At 41.7% G+C, this 20,145-nt stretch overlaps 1 protein-coding gene across 1 annotated transcript in view; it reads left to right on the top strand.

Moving 5' to 3' along the window:
* Positions 1-20,145, top strand: part of htr2aa (5-hydroxytryptamine (serotonin) receptor 2A, genome duplicate a) — a 44,532-nt gene that overhangs the window by 832 nt on the left and 23,555 nt on the right. The window lies entirely within an intron of this gene.

Raw genomic sequence — 20,145 nt, 5'->3', positions numbered from 1 at the left:
TTGCTTCAACAATAATAATAATACATTTTCTGTTACTTTCTGCTTTCAACTGAGATTCTTTCAGTCCATCAGTTGTTTTTTCCCTTCTGTCAGTCAGTGTGCATCACAGTTCGAGGATAAAAAACACACAGGAAGAACATTTCAAAGAGGAATTAAAGAGAATCATAAATATATTTTTATATTAACTGGAGCACTTATTAAAAATCATCCTGGTGACAACATGTTGTGTCTGTTGACTGATGAGAGAAGATAAACAAGTGGTCAGTAAACAAGTTTCTTGTTTTTTATCTGCATCATTGTACACAGATCAATGCAACATCATGACAGGCTGTAAACTTTACAAACTGAGTCTCTAAATCACCACAAACCACAAAACTAACAGTGATGGAAGCAGAGAAGAGTGATAGAAACAGAGCGCAGCTGACGCGCTGTCATACGCTTCACCAGAGCGCACCGCAGAGCGCGGGACAGCTGACGCGCTGTCAGACGCTTCACCAGAGCGCACCGCGGAGCGCGGGACAGCTGACACGCCGTCAGACGCTTCACCAGAGCGCACCGCGGAGCGCGGGACAGCTGACACCCTGTCAGACGCTTCACCAGAGCGCACCGCGGAGCGCGGGACAGCTGGCACGCCGTCAGACACTTCACCAGAGCGCACCGCGGAGCGCGGGACAGCTGACACGCCGTCAGACACTTCACCAGAGCGCACCGCGGAGCGCAGGACAGCTGATGACTGTTTCTGTCTCTAACAGGCTCAGATTGTTCTTGTTAGTGTCTGACAACATTAAGGAAAGGATCACTACAGTCAGAGAGATTTTTTTAAAAGAGGAAGAGACGTTTGGTTTAAACAGAAACAGCTGATTTATTGATCTCACCAGGGACTGAGGAGTGACGTACCGATGGTTTGTCTCAGTCACAGTCAAGTTATCTTGTTGATCTTCAGTCCCTCCAGGATTTCACAGGTTGTTTTTTTTGGAGGGGGGATTGTTGTGGCCCAAATTGTCTGATCTCACAGCAGCTTTTCTAAAAATTTGCAACGCATGTTGGAATGTTAAGAATTTTTGCAAAGAAATTGCATGAATAAGGAACATTCAATAAAAAGTTGCAATTTTTATATATTTTTTTATAATTCATTAACATTCAAGAGTAAGTCACTTCATTGAGACATGCATGTATAACGTTTATGTGTGGAGTGCTGTGATTGGTGGAACTCATGGGAAGCTTCAATGATTGGTTAAATTTGTGAAAAAATTTTAGATTTGGACAAAATTGTAAGGTTGTGCAGAATTCACAGGGATTTTTAAAGGCTTAAATTTGGTGAATTGTTGTGATTGCATCTTCCTGGATCTTTTCTGACACTGTTACCCCGTTAACCCCACAGGAGATCAGCTGATCACAGATAAAGTCTTGAAGCTTCAAGCTTCAGATTTGATTTTAAAGGCGTCAGAGGACCAGAAGCTGCAGCTCTTCTCTCTGTTTCTGTCACTCTGCTGCTGCTAATTGATGATTCTCTCTCAGGAAGCTGAATGTTTCCTCTGCTCTGCCTCATTTTCTCTCTTTATGTGTCACACACACTTAGATAACCTCTGTCAGCACACACACACATGCACGCGGCGTCCAGCGTCCTTCAGTGGAGACTCAGCAGCTTCTCTGAGCTCCTGTAAATGTCACGAGTCGCTGCTCTCAGAAGCAGCTTTAAGCTTTAAGTAGAAATTCATTTGCATGAGAACGAGTTGGTAAATTAGTCAGAAGGAGGAACGTTTCCAACAGAACGACCCCGCGGCGCTTATTACTCGCCTACTGCCGCCGCTCTTTAATGAGAAGACAAAAGAAGTCATTAAGCACGCCAACAGCAAACATAAACACACACACACGCTGCAGTTACACTCCACAGAGTTTCACATCCATCCACTGACTCAGAGCAGCACGTCAGGGCGAGAGGCCACGACGATGATGGTGATAAAACATCACAGTGACGTGAGGCGGAGTCACGAGTCAGACCGTACGAGGTTATGATTGATGTCAGAGAGAAGATTACAGGTGAAGTGGAGAGATGAGGCTGTGATTGGTTATTAATGAGGTCATAGATGAGTTTGTAGTCAATGTCACGGCTGAGTGTGTGAATATTAGATCATTAATGAGGTCAACAGCTCATGCATGAGATAATATAATGAGATCACAGGTGATCAGTTTAGTAATGAGATCCTCTATTAGAGAAGCTGAGGCGACGTGTGACAGTATCAGATCCTGTGAGGATGAAGAGGATGATGATTGTCTTTGTTCCTCTGATTGGTTTCTGAGCTCTCAGATGACTAAAGACTAAAGAAGAAGAAGTGGATGTAAAGTGAAACCAAAGCTGAAATACTTAAACCTGCATTCTTTTTAATATCCAGCAGTTTCTGGACGTAACCTGAATCACAGGACAGATGATTTCTCTGATCAGCAAAAAAAGACCAAAAACAAAAAAGGTGGGAAAAAGGTTAAATCATTTTAAATTACGCTTGACTTTGATCTCTCTCTGTCTGTAGTCATCACCATAGTAATATCATGTAATAATAATAATGATTATATATCTAATAAAAATAACACTATATGTTAATAATACTACTACACGGTATACTTTATTATGCTACACTGTAGTACATAGATAATTATACACTGTACAGTAAAATACATGACTGCATTCTGTAGTCTGTCTCAATGTCCCGCCCACAGCACTCTCTGATTGGTTAGAAGTCACCAGTAACAATCAGTACAGACAGACAGACACAGAGCTGCTCCGGTGAGCTGAGAGGAGCTGTGTGTGTGTGTGTGTGTGTGTGTGTGTGTGTGTGTTTGTGTGTGTGTGTGTGTGTGTGTGTGTGTGTGTGTGTGTGTGTGTGTGTTTGTGTGTGTGTGTGTGTGTGTGTGTGTGTGTGTGTGTGTGTGTTTGTGTGTGTGTGTGTGTGTGTGTGTGTGTGTGTGTGTTTGTGTGTGTGTGTGTGTGTGTGTGTGTGTGTGTTTGTGTGTGTGTGTGTGTGTGTGTGTGTGTGTGTGTGTGTTTGTGTGTGTGTGTGTGTGTGTGTGTGTTTGTGTGTGTGTGTGTGTGTGTGTGTGTGTGTGTTCAGACAGCACCATCTTATGATCTGTTTCTGTAAGATCCTGAGAAAATGAGTTCAGCAAACAGTTTCCTGATGAGTTTATGGTCTCAGCCTCTAGTTCCAGGTCTTCATACAACATGATATCATTTAGTACATTATGGTCTTGAAACTCATCAAAGTGTCAGACCTGACAGTATTGATCAAATATGGATCAGTATTCTGTTACGATATCATCAGTTTCTCACTTAAAATGTTTTCAGAAACGTGTGTTAGCAGCTGAAGTACCAGAAAGGTGACGACCAGAGAACCCTTGATTTGCAAAACTCTTGTAAGATTTGTACACATTGTTTCTTCATTATACAAAAGAATGAAGTCTGATGATGTAAAAACATTGTGATGAAGATGTGGGCAGGTTTAGGGTCAGTAAACACCTGATTACACTCAGGGAAAAGACCTGGTTTGGGTTTGGCTGCCTTTATTTCCTGAACAGATGCACCGCCCAGATTCCTGATGTGATACCAGTGTCTCAGAAACATACTTATACTGCATATTATTATTTTTATTATTTTTATTATTATTCTTATTATATTTTATGATGCACTTGGTGCAGCCTTCACTGTACGTTCCACTGTTCTGTAACGGTTCACGGGGTGGAAACGCAGCTTCAGCCTCAGCAGCTGTGACCATGAATGAATTCAGACAAAATGAACCACAAGGTTACTGACTTTATAAAGATAACCACAAGATGTGTTCAGCACTTTTCTTTTCTTTTCTTTTCTTTTCTGTGGAAACGACAGACTGTTGTTCGTTCTTAATTAGAGCTCAGGGTGTTTTAGGCGCTCTGAGGACTGAGTGGTGGGAGAGCTGCACTTTAAATCCTGTTCCCCGTCGTTTCATAGAAACAAGAGGAGGCCGGTCCAGTGCAGAGTGTTTGTTAAAGGCTGTGAAATATGAAGAGAATCTCTGCTGACACACGGAGGCTGAACAGGATGAGGTTGTGATTCTGACAGGAAATATCTTCTATCTTGAAAACAAGTGACTCTGAGCGCTTTGGAAACTCCAGATACCTGAAATAAGGACCAATGTTCTGTTGACTTTTCATATGTCCGTCCCTCCAGGAAGCTGCAATCGCAACAATTCACACAAATTTAACCCGTGAATTCTGCATGACTTCACAATTTTTTACCACAAATTTAACCAATCATCTTGTCCACAGTTCTACCAATCATAGCAGTCCCCTGCACAAACACCATACATGTACATCTCAGCGTTGTTTGATCTACTTTCTTCAGTTTCTGAAGAGAACACAAGAGTTCAAGTGTTCTCCCTGGAACAAGTGGGCTTTCATTTTTAATGAATTCTACAAATCAAATGCAACTTCATCACAGTTTTCACTTGGTCCAACAATTTAATTGCAAAAAATGTCTAAAAACATTCCAACATGCACCACGTTTGTTTAGAAAAGCTGTCTTGAAATGAGCCCACAACAATCCCCCAAAACAGCCTGTGAGTCCTGCAGGGGCTGATCTGATATATTTAGGGATGTAAATGTTGGTGTGTTGGTCCGTCGGTCCAACAACGATCTGACTGACTGCCTCTGACCTTCACGCTCTCCTCAGGAGGAACTGGAATAACTTTGGTGATCTTCTGACTTTTCTTTTAACGCCATCATCAGGCCAACACTTTGATTCTGATGACATTCCCATCAGCCTCTGATGGACTGTTTGCTGATCATTAGCAAATGATAGCATGCTAATGTTACACCCCACACTACGGTGGTGCTACTGGGGCAAACAATACACGATAATTCCCCATGTAATGCAAACACAGACACCTTCAAAACAACCAAATACATGGAATTTATTAAAAGAAATAACAAATAAAGATAGTAAATCAAGACTAACAAAAGGCATTAAGTCAGAACCTAAGAACAAAGCAACACAAAACAACCCCATGTTGAGAGGAAAGGACCACCAGCAGTCCTCGTGTCACAAGCCTCTGTCTTCTGCTGCTCAGTCAGGTCAGGTGCACCTCATGATCAATCAGGGTGGAGCTGGAGAGAGAGAGAGAGCACAGGGACACGGCACAGAGAAACCCTGGATGATACTCCCACATGGACTCCAACATGGACACATGCTGGACGCCTGTGGACCCTTTTAACAGTTTGTAAATGATGAGAAAGCTGCGCACACAGTTTGGCAACAGAAGTACGTTGGACCACAACATCTTGAGAGTCACCCGCTGCAAACACAAGCAGTTTTGATCGCGTCCTCAGTCAAGTTAACACGTTTAATAGCTCGCAGCCACAGATGCTGCTGATTGCTCTATAAAGGTCGTGATCCTGTCAGAATCCATACTTTTACTACAGTAAGGTTTTGTGAATGCAGGACTTTTACTTGTAGTAAAGTGTTTTTACAGTGTGATATTAGTACTTTAGCTTCAATAAAGGATCTGAATGCTTTTTACTCTTGTGGCCTCCTCAGAGGAGAAACATCACGTCCATATAGTGTCTGGACAGACAGACAGACAGACAGACAGTGTCATGCATGTTCGCGTGGGGAGGCGGGGCTCTTGCATACCTCGTGGGGTCCTACACAACGTAATCTGTGTGTACAGCGCTGAGCGGCTCATATCATGACATCAATATTAGATTCATTACATAATAATTGCACCATCTTGCTGCGTCCTCTTCTTCTGTGATGGTCTAGAGGTTTTCTGACTGAAGACCTGACGCCACCTACTGCTCCTAATAACCACGTAACGGTAGTGGATGGAAACATTCAGTCACATTTTATTTTGCTGATTTACTTGAAATTCAGTAACATGGATGCTGTGAACATGTTGGCGTTCATAGCGTTTAGCTGAAACCACTGCTTCACAGAGCTGCTCTCTAATTACAAAATATCCAACATAAAAAGAATTCTCTTGTCAAACAAGGAACCCAGAAACCTTTCATTGTACCAGAATTTGTCTCAGCTGTATAATTCTCATTATGAGAGTTGCTGTCAGGGTTATGCTCCTCTGAGTCAACTGGAGATGAACTACAGACATATTTATCTGCTGTGAGGAGGCATATTGAGCCCCTCACATACATATCAGCTTTGCAGCCAAATGCTCTGTTCCAGCTGATGTGTTTGTCGTGTCTGGACACTCTGGCAGGAAGCCCAGCAATGATTCAGAGATCCAGTTCTATTCTACAAATCTGTTTGGCTGAAACAAACATTTCAGGCATCCTGGGAAATGTGGGATTAACCCAGCAGCATGGCTGTGTGGACACTGTGGACAAAGAGCCTGTTTCCTACCAAACAGAGACTTTTCCTGCTGTCATTCCTGCCTTGTTTCTGTGGTGAAATCCCCGGAGAGGAGCTGTCAGAATCAGCCTGACAGACGTTACACAATCCTCCCGACACTCCTCTCACTGCTTTAAAGAGCCTGAATAAGTTTCACTTGACTAGAGTTTGCACCCATGATAGTTGAAGATGAACAGTTAAGGCATAAAATATCTAAAACAGAAAGATAATTGTCATCGGCTCTTTTAACAGATGTTTTTTGAGATTTCTTTAGAGAAATTAAAGTGCTGCATTCATGCACTGTGAAATACAAGTGTTCATGTTAACGTAAAGGGAGCTGCAATGTGTTGGACTTTGGACCAGGTCAGCAGGCAGCAGGTTTAGACGTAAACTCCTGCAGATTTTTACAGTTCATCATATTTGTTGGTGGCAGAGCTGATTGGGAAGCAGAAAGGAATTTACTGCAGTGTGAAGAGTTTAGGAACCAGAACTGGCAGAACTGCTAATTGGCAAACTTGGATTGCCAGTTAGCAGGGGAACTCACAAATAGAAATGGTGGTGGTTCTTCATGCATTGTGTTGAAAGGTCGGCAGAATTGATTGGTTGCTTAAATATAGTCACTGTTTTTGCGCTGTACTCTGAAAAACTGTCAAAAGGCAACAAGTACAGAACACATCTAAAGATTTAGAAATACATTACAGAGCCACCAAAGAGGGAGAGCGAGACCTCGTCAAGGTTATGGTGGGTTCAGACTTCATGATATCAGCCCAATCAAAGCCCGACCCGCCAGACGAAGGGTGTCAGGTCGCCAACAACTACAGGAAACAGGTACTACAATCAACTGTTTTATCCTGTGTAGTCAAGATGCCCAAACAGCAGAGAAGGTTGATTGCCAATGACTCAAAATGACATGTATGACTGTTGGAAAGTTCCAGCGACAGATTTACTGGAACTTAAGTACGTGGTGTAAGTCATGTGATGTTAAACTTGTGACTAACGTTGTGAAATGACAGCTGTTTGGTTCGAATCAGGAAAAGAATGTGATTTGGGTTAAACTAAGTGTGTTACGTGAGTCATGAGACGGAAGTGACGTACACAACGAAACTTAAACTAAGTCAAGTTCATTTTTGGTTTTGTATGGGACACAAAGAGCAGTTTCCTGGGTGAAAGTCTGTTTGTTTGACCCATCTGTACATCCAGCCTCCTCCATACATGGACTTCTCTAGCTGTAATAAATATGACCACTAGAGGTCACCACCTAAGGCCGGAGACATACAGTATTTGCCTTTCGCATTTGCATTGGTGTATGCATAGTGTTAATTTCTGAAGACGCACAAAACCGTCACTCCAAATGGACACAAAATATGTTAAGAAGCAACATAAATATGGATCAGAACAAGCTGCATGCAGTTTGTCAGAGTGGAGCTGATGTCTCGTCTGGGACTGGCAAGTTTTTTGCCTTGCACTAAATTCCATGACGTTTCAAACGTGAGTCTGTGATCGGACACAGTAACCATGGTAACAGGACTGGGTCAGGACTGTTTAGGCAGTAAAAGGAGGATCAATACAATATTAGACAGGTGGTCATAATGTTATGATTGATCAGTTTATCTCCACAGTTATTGGCTGAATGGTGATGAAATGTTGTCTAGTAATCTGATTTCTGCAGTAGTAAACTAGATGTGTTGATTGTTAATCCTTTAAAAGGATTATCATGTTCTTAATTAGTCTGAGTCTTAATTCTTAAATCCTGTTTCTGCCATCTGATCGCTGCTGAAGGTGTAAAATAAGCTCATCTCTCCACCACATGTACAGTATTCAACATGTTCGTCCGTCACCTTCAGCTCAGACAGACATCGAGTATCTGATGTTCGCCTCTTCACTCAGTTTGCTTTCAGCATGAAGGAAACACTCTGCTCACTCTGTTTCCACTCAGGCTTTTGTCTCTCAGCTCTAAGTGATCATTGTCAGTGCAGGTCCGGCCGCTCAGCCTTCAGTCTTTGGTCACCAGAGGCAACAGTGACAAACACTGTGGGAACACAGTATTCTGCTCTGAGCTCGGTGGACGCCGGCCGAGCCGCTCGGTGTGCCAGCTCTGATCAGCTGCTGGTCCACTTCCACCTGTAGAACCACACAAAACACTGCAGACGCTTTGTTGGGTTAAAATACTCGTTTTCTGCCTCCTCTCACTGTCTGTCAACTAGTGGAACCTCTTTGACCCATCAATCCGTCCATCCATCCCTCCGTCCGTCTGTCTCTCTGTCCTGTCATCTTTCCTCTGCAGACAGAAAACAAACTCTTGTGTCTCAAAGCCCTCAGGTTTTGTCCTCGTTCTGTGGACGGCAGCTGTGCAGGAGGAGATTTACTTAAAAGATTAGTCCACGTCTCTGCAGCTTTAAAACGTCAGCGTTCACTTTACATCCCGTGTCTCACATTTACTCTCTATAGATCTGTTTCCAGGAGCTCGCTGTCCCCTGAGGTCACCTGTCTGTCAAACACTGTGATGTCTTCTTTGTTTAGAGAGCTACCATGAGGGTAATAACATCCTGTTTCTGATCAATGTATTGATTATCAGGAGGTAGAGTGGCCTGAGGTTGCTGAGGATGCAGTAAAGAGATTAGTTTAACTCTCAGCTCCAGGGCAACAGAAAAAAATCAACATTTCATTCTCTGAAGAAATCTCTTAAAATCCTGCATGAGTCACACCATCTGTTAGCTGAAAACAAATATTCTTAATTTCTATTCTTAAATAAAGTAAAGTGGAGGAGTGGGTGTTGGCTTTAATTTGATTTATGATAAAGAGACTGAAGAAGATCGATCACCACCATCGTGGTGTGAAATACATCCCTGATCGACACTTCAGACCTGCTGAAGACTCTGGAGAAACTCTTTTCTGTTCAGTCAGGGTTTTTGATATGGGGTCAGATCAGCCTTCACATGAAGATGACTCTCCACGAAAATATCTTTCATCACACACAAAAATATTTGCTGTTCTATATAAATGAAAAACCAATCCACAATGTATTTCTGACGTACACACAAATATTTCTCCACACCGTCACTCAGCAGAGATTTAATCTGACATGAATCTGATTTATTCTGCTGAGAGGAGACATTCAGTCATCATCATGTTTGGTTTTCTGGCAGCCGAGAACCGTGTGAACGTCTCTGTCTTCGTCTTCATTTGTCTGTGAGGGACAAACTTTAGCTGACAAACTGTCCAGAAGGAAGATAACATTTGAAATGTCCCTTTATTTTTTTTTCTTTATTTTTAAAGCAAGGGCAGAAAAAATTTTCATGTTTCTGCTGTATCTCACTCGTGAACACTGACGTTGTTTTCTTATGATGAAACTTGTTACGGACCACAACAATATTTCGACTGTTCATGAATTCATTTGTATTGTTTATTATTAATAACATTGAATTGTTTGTGTTTTTTATCAGTTTGAGTGATTATTGTGCTGGAAAACACCAAACTAATCTGACAACACGGTTCAAATGTTGTGAAGAAACTGTAGAAGTCGTGATCTCGTACAACTCTGGGATTATTTTTCTACTTCGACATCGTGGTTGAAAATACAGTTTGCATCAAGTCTGGAAAATGTGTCAAAGAGAAGCAAAGTTTATCACTCAGTCGAAAACGTGGGAGGACTTTTCTTATCTCAGGACAGACTCTCATCCGTCCGTCTGACCCTTTATTTTAAAGAGGCTGCGGGACATTGAACCAGGAGAATCTTACTGTAGGAAAAACTGACCTGCAGACTGACTGGCTGTTTATTTCTGCTGTGTAACAGGCTGTCAGATCATTTATATCTTTGATTCTCAACCTGTGGTACGTGTACCACTGGAGGTACACAAGCTGTCCACAGTGGTACGCTGAGAAACATCAGAAATTGTTTATAAAATAAATAAATGAGCTAAATTAGAAACAAAATAACGTCAAAATACTGCAAAAATTATAATAGGTGAAAGATGAGATTCATTAAATACGTTTAGACTTTTCTGTGTTTTTGTTAGAGAATATTTCAAATATGAAATTAAATGGACGACAGTGAAAAACAGTCAGGTGGTAAAAGCTGTTAAAAGTTTAAGAGACACTGACAGACATCATGTAAAAAGTGTCTGAAGTTTATCATCAGGGCTGAATAATTCATCAAAATTTGATCAAAATCAGAATGTGGCTCTCTGCAATTTTCAAATCACAGGAGGTGTGATATTTGTTAAAGGCAAAATGTGTCCAAAAAAAAGTTTAAATGACTGAATGTGGTGAGACAGAGACGTCCTGTCCTACACATCAGACTCTACCGACTTAAAAAAGTCATTTTAACATGTTTTTAATCAAAATAAGAATAATGATGATAAAATGATCATTACCTCTAATGTCACAAATTACAGTATCAGTGAAAATAATCACATTTAGATATTGTTTCAGAATCATTCAGTTGTATTTATCATCTTTAGTGACATAACTTTTTTGTTTTGTCGCTGCTCAGCTGTGTTGTGTTAAACAAGGACGTGTTTCTGTCGTTTTATTATTTATAACTGATAAAAACGGGCTGTATGTGTCTGCAGGCTTCATCTCACTCTGTTTATTGAGCATCTGAGGATGAAGACAGTTTATTTTAGTATCAGATTTCTTCCGAAGTTTCTTTTTTCTCAGTTAAAAAGAGGATTTCTGTGGTTGTGGAGTCCGTTTCCATCAGAGATAATCCGTCTGATGGCTCTGGACGCAGCAGCTAATAATCTGAGGCCACACTTTACCCCGAGAAGTAGGACGGCTGCAACAACTCTTACACAACAGTGAAAAAGTTTGTGGTCGCCTTGATGAGGCAGTTGACCGCTCAGAGCAAAAATAACCTCTAATTCTTTCTCTGGATGGAGGAAGGGACGCGACAGAGGAGAGACAGAGAGTCCCGAGTGGAAAATGTCCGGTGTTCATCCATTTGTGCTCGACTGCGTGAGATGGAGGAGATTTTTTTTCTTTTTGTGTGTCTGCAGAGCTGCAGAGCGGAAAACAAAGCAGCCGAACAAAAAGAGACGCAGCGGCGGGCGTCTCTTCTCTCGCATGAGCTGACGGAACAAAATGAAACAGATGCAAACAAAAGGGCAGAAGCATCATCAGACTCTGCTGGCCAGATGTGAGGCAGAACAGCAAAAAGGTCACGGTGTGATGAGAGGAAATGTCAAAATAAGAGACAGACAGGAGGAGGAGGAGGGAAACAGGACAGGTGAGACGGGACAGAGGAGAGCAGGCTACTCATTTTATAGCAAATAATATTTTATATACTGAATTTAAATATGTTGGAAGAAAAAATCCAAGTACATTTACTAAAGTACTGCATTTCAAAAATCGACGTTGTGATTCAAATAGATCTTTAATTTATATTTTCCCATGAAGCTTTGATCCTGTTACTGTAAAAAACAACATGTTCCTGCAACATCACGACTAACGTATCATCAGGGTTTGGAGGATTACTTTAAAAATGTATTCTGACACAGTTACCTGTTAAAAAATGTAGTCAGTTGTATAATCCAAGTTACACAGTATTAAAGTAATGTAACTTGATTACTTGTAGGCAACTGGACTTGATAGAGTTGTTGAAGATGTTTCGCTTCTCATCCAGGAAGCTTCTTCAGTTCTGACTGACTGGTTTGGGAGTTCAGGTTTTAAACCTCTGTGGGGTCGTTAACACCTGGAGGGTCATGTGACTCATGATCAGGGTCACCTGGTAGGAGGTGTGGATGAGTCATTAAGGTCTCTGCCATCATGTGACTTGTTAGAGTCACATGACTGTAGGTGGGTATCCAGCTGTCTGAAGTGATCTTAAGACTTCGTTGTATTTGGCAGACAGATTGTGTCTTAGACGTCCTCCTCTGTTGAGAGATGGTCGCTCCATCCGTCTTCCCCGGCTTCTGTCCCTTAGCTTTGGGACGGCCACTGCATTTCCTCCTTCGGCCACTGTACAAAATATCCTGGAGACAAGCGCTGCCAGAGTCCGTGCTGTCAGTGATCGGGGTTGGAGCCACGGTATTGAAGTCCCGCCCACACAGACAGCTGACTCAATGTCGTTCAGGGCTCAGCTGTCAATCATGACATGAAAACCCCTTTTTATATCAACGTGTATCAAATAAAAAGTGATACAGAATCACGAATCTTCAGGACACGAGACAGCAGGACGTCACTGTGTTCAACGCTGCCGTGAACACAAAACAGGGTTCACTGAGCTGCTCCAGGCCTCACGAACACACACACTTCAGTCCAAACATATGTGGCATGGTGTGGCCGCGCACACACACACACACACACACACACACACACACACACACACACAGATCTAAGTGATAGAAGAGAGTTGAGGCTGTTCATGTGAGCAGGAAGCTGACGGCGTCTTCGGTGGATAGAAAAGTGAGTTTCCTCCCCAGAGACTGAACCAAATGTGCTGGATCCAAATTACAGCGAGCCACAGCACTGTGTCATCATAAGCCCTAATTATTCATCGTTAATTATACGCTGCTCTCAGGAATAAGTAGAAAAGTTTCCAGGAGTGAACGTCCACAACTGTCGACAGCCTGAGAGGAGGAAGTTTGTGATCTCCTCCTCCTCCTCTTCTTCCTCTTCCTCTTCCTCTTTCTCATCTTCCTCTTCCTCCTCTTTTTCCTCCTGTCCCTCTCCCTCTTCCTTCTCTTTCTCTTTTCTTCCTCTTCCTCTTCCTCTCCCTCTTCCTCTTCCTCCTCTTCTTCCTCCTCTTCCTCTTCCTCTTCCTCTTTCTCTTCCTCCTCTTCCTCTTCGTCTTTCTCTTCCTCCTCTCCCTCTTCCTTCTCTTCCTCTTTTCTTCTTCCTCTTCCTCTTCTTCTTCCTCTTCCTCCTCCTCTTCCTCTTCCTCTTCCTCTCCCTCTTCCTCCTCTCCCTCTTCCTCTTCTTCTTCCTCCTCTTCCTCCTCTCCCTCCTCTTCCTCTTCCTCTTCCTCTTCCTCTTCCTCTCCCTCTTCCTTCTCTTTCTCTTTTCTTCCTCCTCTTCCTCCTCTTCCTCTCCCTCTCCCTCTTCCTCCTCTTCCTCTTCGTCTTTCTCTTCCTCCTCTCCCTCTTCCTTCTCTTCCTCTTCTTCTTCCTCTTCCTCTTCCTCCTCCTCTTCCTCCTCTTCCTCTTTGTGTATAGATGAGTGCAGGTTGTGTGTGATTATCGGTGATGAACGGAGCCGTTCTGTTTGTCTGTTTCTCATTAATGAGGTAATTACCGAACTCGTGTGGATTAAGTCATTTGTATTCAGAGTTAATAATCTCTTCATGCTCACAGTAAACTGTGTCGACTGTTCATTACTGGTTTTACTGTGTTGGATTCGATGTGTGGAACTTCTCACATGTTGGCTGCTGCACGATGAAGACAAAGAGCTGCTTTATACAAAACTGCTCTCACAGCAGCGACCAGTGATTCATTATGACTGAAAAATATCCAGCAAACACTTTTTATTCTCCCAGAAATACACGAAAGGAAATCTCTGTTTTTCACAACACATGAAATTAATTTAAAAGGAGGAATGTGATGCAGTTATGATCATCAAAATGCTTTTATTCTCCTCTCTTTATTTCCACATCTCTTATATTTTATATATATATATATATATATATATATATATATATATATATATATATATATATTTATTAATTATACATTATTCAGCTTCACACCTAATTTAAATCAGAGCAGTAAAATGGAAATCCTGAGATAGTTCCTGTGATTTTTATGTCAGTTTGATCTGACATTTATTCTTTTCGGCTGAACAGTTCATTGAAACTGTAATAAAACTGCAATCTGGCCCAAGTGCAAAATCCAAAACGCAGAACCAGAACCACATCGCAACTATTTTGAGAAAGGCAACAGTATTATAATGAGGTTCTGCAGATCTTTGTTCTCCAGATGAAAGTAAACATGTTTGTTTACTTCAAACCTCAATAAATAATCACATCATCTGGATTTTTATATATTTTTAAATTGAACATTAAAATTGTGACGCAGAACAGTCAAAACCACAATATGACTTTCTTTCATGAATCTTTAAGTTTGTCAAACTCAGAAGGATTTGAAGAACCACTGAACCTCTTAGAACCAAAACTTAGAACTGATGTGTGAAATATTTTTTGTTTTGAATGTTTTTCAGGTTCACAGTGAGCTGTTTCCTCCAGTTTCAGTGTTTGTGTGTGTGAGCAGAAGCGCTGCTTCATGTTTGAGGAGTTTTCTCTGTGTGTTTTACAAAAACCTGATCTGTGCAGTAAAGAAAATTAACGGACGCATCAGAACACACACCGTGAATCTGAGTGGGAGTTCAGCTTCTGTGAACGAGCAGCAGGTCGTTCTGACGGAGAACACGAGATCAAATTCACCTTTTAGCTCATCAGTCTGCAGGGAGAAAAATGACTTTAGATTCACCGTATGTTCACACACACACACACACACACACACACACACACACAGGAGATGAGGTTGTTATAACTGCAGGTGAATTGGAGAGCACAGGTCACATGATCACTGACTCACAGAGCGACCTGGTCTCCACAGAGATGAAGGTGTTGAAGTGAATGTTGTTACCGTGGCGATACTGACGTCCCAGGAGCTGAAACACAAGAAAAGAAAACAAAGAGAGAACAGAAGAAATAAAAGATGGATGTCATTAGTCCACCTGCCTTTTAGTTCTGTAGTGAAACTGTCTTCTTTCTTTTTAATGCTGGAAATCATCCGAGTTAAAACTAAAACGTCTGAATTCAAATGTCAAAAATCTCCAGACACACGTTACATACTGTGTTGAGTTGTGTCACGTTATCCCACATATTTCCAACAATTTTCAACCCAGAACGACCAAAACAGGCTTTGAGACGCGTTTCTTCGTTTGGTGGGCGTGTCACTGGTGTCGTCCAATCAGCAGCAACATGTATGTAAACACGGCTGTATTAAAAATGTGTTGCAGTGCACTTTCATCCACAACAGGGTGTTTGACGCATAACAACATTTTTAAATAAATGTTTTGTTTCATTTTGTCCATTATTTATTCAAGCTAACGGAGCGTCTCAGTGGTCAGCTGATGTAACTTACAGGGAAACAAAGGAAACTCCAGGGGGCAGCATTTCAAAACTTTCCATCTGGTTCAGAACAATTCAGATAGGATCGAATCTCAAATCTGGGTATTTCAAAACCAGGAGATGTGATCCAGATCACACAAAATTGGGATACAGATTTGATTTAATCCAAACCAACCTAGAATCCAGATGTCATCCCCAAATGTTATTTTGATTATTTAAGAGTCAGGATTATTCTGATCCACGGACACATCGTGGATTTGAGGAGGATGTTGAGACATGCAGGGCTCATGGGATGTGTTTTACTATTATTTTATTCATTTCTTGTATTTTAAAGTAACACAGATCAACAACTAACCATTAAAAACCAAAGAAACTACAAGCTGTTCGATGCAAAAACAAGAACCACAATTTTGTTCTCTGAAAGTGCACCAGAATCCTGCATCGAACTTCAGAATATCACTAAAAGATGAAAAGTTCCTCCAATAATCAAACAGGAGTTAGTTGATGGAAGTATTTGGTAGTACAGCTTCCTCTGCTGTCCTCCAGATGGCGCTCTGTGGTCCAGTGAATTGCTGGTGTGAGGGATTTGTTTTCTGCAGAGCTTCATAAATCTGGATCCAAACTGGAACCGACTATCTGAAGCCTGAAAAAAGATCAAATCTATCAAACTGAACAAAACTTTTCCTGAAGTTTGTCATCCTGAAAACAAAAACTGTTTGCTCTGGAGGTCCGTTGCTTCAAAAATACCCACAGTCCTTAATATCTCAAACAACGTGTGACCTTCATCATATCAACAATAATAAACACATGGTTAATGTGAAACGGTCGCAGTTTGATTTAATTTAGGAAAAGGTCACAGTTTGGGTTAAAATAAGTGTGTTGGTTTTGCTGTTATGTACATTTTATCAGAGTAATGTGTGTTTGTTAGAAGTCCAGTAGCAGTAAATCTGTCGCTCAGAGCAGCTCACAACAGAACAATCATGGTTTTTCCATCAGAAAGTTTCAGGTTAGCGTAAAACATCCGGATCTAAACTGGAACCTGGACTATCTGAACCCCCACAATCCTTCAGACCTCATGAGACGTTTCCTGAAGCAGCAGAGATGTTTGAACGCTGGACGTGTCGATGAAAAGACGACTCGGCTCCACCTCTGTCAACGAGGTGTGGTTGCAGTTCGGTTAAGTTTAGGAAACGATCATGGCTCGGGTCATGTAGGTTACCAGGCTGGTATTTTTCGTAGCGATGGGTGTTTGCTTTCAGGACAACATGCTTTCGGTCCAGTGGGACATTTTTTGGACTGTGGGGTTTTCTGGAATAACGGGCAGTCGGCTCTCTGAGCCGTGTGACAAGAACAAGTCAAGAAACTGTAAACGTGTCGATGTGAGCAGCTAACAAGCGTCCGCAGACAGAACATAATAAAAGTTATTCAACCAAAAAGTTTGAGATTAGCATAAAACGTCTCAGTAATGACTAAAGTGCTGTTAAAAACAAGAGGAGAAACGTGGAGGGTTTTTGTTTTTGCGGCTGAATGTGTACATTAGCTGGTCGGTGTGGGTGGAAAACATTAATCAGAGGAGCTCATCACACTGTTGTCACCACGTCTTTGTTGTGGCTGCAGCTCAGCTCACAGAGTGCTGATTACAGTCATCAGAGCTGTTATTTGTGCAATTACATTAACACTTGGAGAGTGGGCAGTGAACTTTCTCCATACAGAAAGAAACGAGGCAGAAGAAGCAGCAGAGGACCTGAGACACTCTCGGGGGAATAACTGATGACTTTCAGGTCAGAAGACATCTGGATGTGTAAAAATTACATGGAAAAATACTTTTAAATAAAAACAGAGGCACTAATGGAATCAAATCCCTCGACACAAAGTAAAAAACTGAAAAGAAAAACACGTTTTTCCCGGAGGAGGAGAGCAGCAGCAGTTCAGCAAACAGACAAACAAGACAGTTTAATTCATCAATCCATTCAGAGCTGCTTCACTTCATTAACTTACTGTCTAATTTAGTTCATTAAAGCTGTTTTTAAAGTCATTAAAGTCAGACTGAACATGTTTGTATGAATCATGTTTTTAATGCTTCATTAAAGTCACACACACACTTCAGTGAGTTTGACTTCATGTGTTCAGGATGACGTTGGATCACGAGCTGCACGCTGACCGCCTCGCTCTCTCTCTGACTTCCTGTCTGAAACAGCTGGTGCCACATGTTAATGTCTCCTCCTGTAACCGCTGAAGTCTGTGAAAACACCTGGAGTGGATGTTCTGACTCGGACTCAGCTAGCTGGCTAAACTGTTAGCTGTCATCACCACCATCCTTTGAACTGACAAAGGAACCTTAATTTACATGTTGACCATATTTGGTGGTACAGGAACTATGTGACATCACTGAGGTCCAGACAGGAGGCTCCGTCTGCATCTGTACGTGTATCTAATGTTACGTAAGTTACACCCAGCTGATAGTTTTCAATCGGAATAATTGTCAGGAACACGAGAACCTGCCTGCATCACACTGGTTAGCAGATGATTTCTGATCAAAACCATTTGAATTCATTTTTTATTATCAGTGTGCGTTAATGTTGTTTAGATTTCTGATTTTAAAAAGGCTGACTCAAAAACACATTTATTACTGAGAGAACCTTGAAGCCAGAACAAACAATCAGCTGTGATTAAATTTCACTTGAATTTGCTTTTCTGGCTCCATCATCTGAGCACTTTACCTGCAGAGGAACAGGCGTCCATCAGCCTGTCGTTTAACATCCGGCAACATCTCGTCCGTGACTCTTTGGTTCACAGCTGCTGCAGTCGAGAGACACAATCCAGATCAGTGGTTCTGATACAAACAGATCTGTAGAAATAAAACAGAGAGACGTGGATGTGACAGACGGAGACGCTCGGTCACAGGGATCAAAAGAGCATCAACAACTGTCACCAAGGAGATTCATTCAAAAACACAATAAACTGAAAGACTGACGAGGTCACACTGAAACATGGACATGATGTGTCCAATCAGCTCCTGCTGCCTCTGTGTCAAATATCAATCCAGTGACTCAAACAGCATGTCAGCTTTTCTTTTTGCTCCACTTCTACTCTCAGATTCACTGATGCAGTCCTGTTTCTAAAGCCTGCAGGTGGCGAACAGTGTGTGTGGGACGGCGGGGTCCGCCACCAGGTCCAGGTCTCTCAACATCTTTTTTGGACTGTGATATTTTGTTTATTTCCTGACTTTTCATGCCATCATCAGATCAACATTTTAATGTGTTCAACATTTTGGTTTATGACCAAATATCTGCAGAACTGATGAAGTTCCCATCAGCCTGTCATTACTGATAATTAGCTAATGTTAGCATGCTAACATGCACATTGTAAAGTGCTGCTGCAGAAAATTAATGAACAAATGCTTGTTTTTTTCTCATCTGGTGTAAAAATAACTTCAATGAAATTTGGAACAATCTGATGGTGGTTTGTTTGTTTGTTTGTTTGTTTGTTTGTTTGTTTGTTTGTTTGTTTTTTAACTTCAGTGTGTTATGGCACTGCAAATAAAAAAATATTCACCTTGATTTGCCAGAAGAACAGATGAGGAGGTGAAGTCATATGTCCAGTGTTGGCTCAGATTACTCTTAAATGTAATCAGATACTGAATACTAATGACATACTAGTTTTTATAATGAAAAATGTAATCCTTTGGATTGGCTGCATCTCTGACAGTACTTCATCCCGAGGTGTTTGTGAGTTTTAAATGTCACAGTCCAGCGTATTGATCCCTCGTTCAGACAGTAAATACTGATGTTGTGTTTGTCTCATTCAGACGCAGGAGCCACAGCTTCCTGTGTTCAACTGTTTTAACAGTCAGAAGTCTTTGAATTCATGTCGTTTTGAGCTTCAGTTAATGGAGAGAGAATTCTGTTGATAGCCTGAACCTGAGCCTGTGAAATATGTGAGGAATAAGACCCGACCCGACCCGACCCAAACCCAACGGGTTCACATCTCAGCTCTACATCAGGTGACACAAACTGTCCTGCTGCCCCAAATATTCATCAGAGCACCAAATGTGAATTAATCTGCTGCTAGGTTTAATTGGCCGTAGATGTTAATGAGAGCGTGACAGGTGACCTGTTACCTCCACGCCTCTGCCCCAACGTCAGCATGGTGCAGCTCCAACCCCCCACGATGTTACAGATGATGGATGGATGGATGGAAATAGTCTCCAACTGATGCACTCGTTCCTCCTGTGTATTTAAATCAAAGCTACAGTGAGGAGCTGTTCGAGGAACCTGCTGAAACTGAGGTGTTTTTAAAGATTTACGTCTTCAGTAGGAACCAGTGAGTCACAGACAGGAAGTGAGACAGCGCTGAGAGACGGACGAACATGTTTGTTTGAGTCTGAACATGATATTTGTTTAAGAAAGATTTAAAAAAAAAAACACCAGACTGATCCTTTAACATTTTACCAGTCTAACCAGGTGTTCACATATTTTATTCTTTCTTTCACTTCCCACTTTTTTTTGTCTTCATCCTTCACTCGTTTTTTTCTTCTCTAAACAGTTTTTAATCATCTTCATTGTTTCCACCTTTTGTGTCTCTTTGTTATTTGGACTCCAGGACGTTCGCTCGAACAGAACAGATAGCACTTTAGTAATTTTCCTGCCTGCTCTCGTCACACTCGGCTCTCTGTTGTCTCTTTTGTTCGGCTGCCGGCGTCCCT

The sequence above is a fragment of the Lutjanus erythropterus genome, chromosome 8 (assembly GCF_056507025.1).
Source record: "Lutjanus erythropterus isolate fLutEry1 chromosome 8, fLutEry1.hap2, whole genome shotgun sequence".
In the NCBI taxonomy this organism is placed as follows: Eukaryota; Metazoa; Chordata; class Actinopteri; order Lutjaniformes; family Lutjanidae; genus Lutjanus; species Lutjanus erythropterus.
This window is presented reverse-complemented; position numbering and strand designations above follow the sequence as displayed.